Raw genomic sequence first — 2,511 nt, 5'->3', positions numbered from 1 at the left:
TTTCATCATGTTGGCCAGGATGGTCTCTAACTCCTGACCTTGGATAATCCGCTCTCCTCAGCCTCCCAAAGTGCTGGGATTACAGGCGTGAGCCACTGCGCCCAGCCTACATTTAAGATTTTAAATGAGAACTTTTTAAAACCCAGGTCAGTTGTCTGTGTGCTCACACTCTTGCCAGCAATACCACAGGCCTCTCTATTAATTTCCCTTCTCCAGTGGTCAAAGCTACTGTCCTTACTTCCTCCCTGCTCTTGGCCTGAAACATTCCATACTCTCAGCCACCTCTCTGCTAGAGCTGGGAATGACCCCTTCAGGCAGGCAGTCCCAAGACTAAGACCCCTGCTTATGTGAGAATCGAAGGATTCCCCCATATAGTCAGTGCAGAAACAAATGGCGCATCATGTCTCCTCTGTAACGTTCAGTCAGTACATCCCTGTTTCACTGGTATCCAGAACAAGCGTGCTTCTATTCATAAATGTGTTTCCTTTGCTCCGTCACCCTAACCTTGGCCAGTGATTGCATTCCCTTCTTGCTTTGGCTGCTAGGAAGCTCAAAGCCATGATGTAAGTTTAAGCACAGTTACTGTCTTGGTTTAGCTTTCTGGGACAGTTATCTTCCTGTTCCTTGTGTTCACAAAGTTTCTCAATCTTTGAGGTTTTGGTTAATGATGGTAGCAAGGAGGTGGTAAACCCCCGACTTCTCCTCTTTCTGTGTGACGTTGGGGGTGGCGTTCCCTCACTAAAGACCACTTTCCTAATCTGTGAACTGAAGAAAACAGTTCTTGTTCTGTCAAGAGGCCAAGAGAGACAATGTGTGAGGAAGTGTTCTATAAACTGTCCACTGCCTTACCTGTGTGGTGGCTCAGGATGTCTGTCTTTGGAGGAGGCAGGCCTGGTATAAGAATAAATAACAATGAACCACTAATAGGAATAAAGTCATCCTACTAAGCCTGCTTACAGTGCATGAAGATGGCTCGCTGACCTTCATGTTGGGCCTGCATGACTAGGGTTATCAGCCCCGTCGTCCAAATGGGAAGCCTGAGATGCGCAGGGGTGTTCAGAGCCCCAGTCCTAGCCTCTCTTGGACAGGGCTGTTCATTCAGTTGCACAGCCTCTCCTGGGGGTGGGGAGAGGCCCAGAGGAGAAGTCCAGGACGTTGATCTCTTCTCCTGCCTCCAGGAATATTTGTGCTCCTGAGATTATTAACCAGAGCAAACTCAGAGAGTAAATGCTGCCAAGGGCCACTTGAACTTTTGACTGCTTTTTAAAAATTAACCTTGGGACACGAGGTTGTGACCAACAGTGGTCAGAGAGCTTCTGTCCCCTTTCCCTTCTGGCTGCTGGGGTGGGAGGATGGAGCCTTTGGGGTCCCTGCCCTCCTAGGGGGCCCAGGGGTCTAAGGGTCCATGGGAATTGCTAGGTTCTGAAACCATTTGGTTGTGGGGGAGGGTCTCGCCCCTCGCAGGAGGCCTCAGAGCCTCAGGGGTGCCCAGTGCAATATGGAATAGAGACCTCAATTTTCAGATGCACATACTGGCACTCAGGGAGGGGATGGGACTTGGTCAAGGTCACCCAGTGTGTGGCTGAGTTGGGGCCAGACAGGCCTGACTGTAGCACCCAGGCCCTCCCCTCATCATTTATTCTTGTGTCTACTTATTCTTTTGCCAAATACACACTCCTTGTTTGGTGCTAGGGAAAGGATGGACATATGACAGGCCTCCCGGAGCTTCCTCAAGGCCTGGGATTGGGAAACAGACAAGGTGAGAAGACGATGAGACAGGATGTTTGCTTCAGTGATTGGGGAAGCAGAGGCCAGGACAAGGGAGTCAGAACCCAAGAGTAGGAGTGAGCCAGACAACAGTGCAGGGGGGGTGGGTGCAGGGGGAGGGGAGTGGGTTTCAGGCACAGGGAACAGCAATTGCAAAGGCTTAGAGGAAGAAAACAGAGAGAGAGAGATGCATTTGGAATCCAGAAAATAAAAATAAATCCACAGGTCTGGAGCTTGGGGACAGAAGGGAGTGGTGAGAGTGAGGCTGGGGAGGTGGCTGAGGTCCAGTAGGTGGGACCTTGTTGCCGGGCCAAGGGGTGTTGTTTGGGAGTACACAGGGGGCGCTGGCGAGTTTTCAGAAGTCAAGGCCAACCACATAAGTAATAGGGAGAGAACCATCAGGAGGTAGCGTAAGCAGGAGACCCAGGAAAGTAACTCCTTAGGAGGTTTTCCAGGCAAAAGGAAGGGGCCAGGCCAGGGCACTAGGACCCGGTGACTGGACCCGCAGGGACATCGGGGACATTGACTGGGACTCAGACCAGAGGGTGCGGTCAGGGTTTGAGTCCTCCTCTGCCAATGGTGGAATGGTAAGGTGACTTTCTCCGTGACAGGAGGCCTTGCCTCCAATGTCTGACCTTGTTCAGTTTCCACGGCCTCGTGTCACAGCCTGTCCACTCAGGGTCCCCATGGCGTGGCAGGAGGTGCACACCACCCATAACTCCATGACCAGTGGCGTGGAGGGGT

The sequence above is a fragment of the Mandrillus leucophaeus genome, unplaced genomic scaffold, assembly GCF_000951045.1.
Source record: "Mandrillus leucophaeus isolate KB7577 unplaced genomic scaffold, Mleu.le_1.0 Scaffold572, whole genome shotgun sequence".
Taxonomy (NCBI): domain Eukaryota; kingdom Metazoa; phylum Chordata; class Mammalia; order Primates; family Cercopithecidae; genus Mandrillus; species Mandrillus leucophaeus.
The sequence above is the reverse complement of the archived record's forward strand: the minus strand, read 5'-3'. Positions refer to the sequence as shown.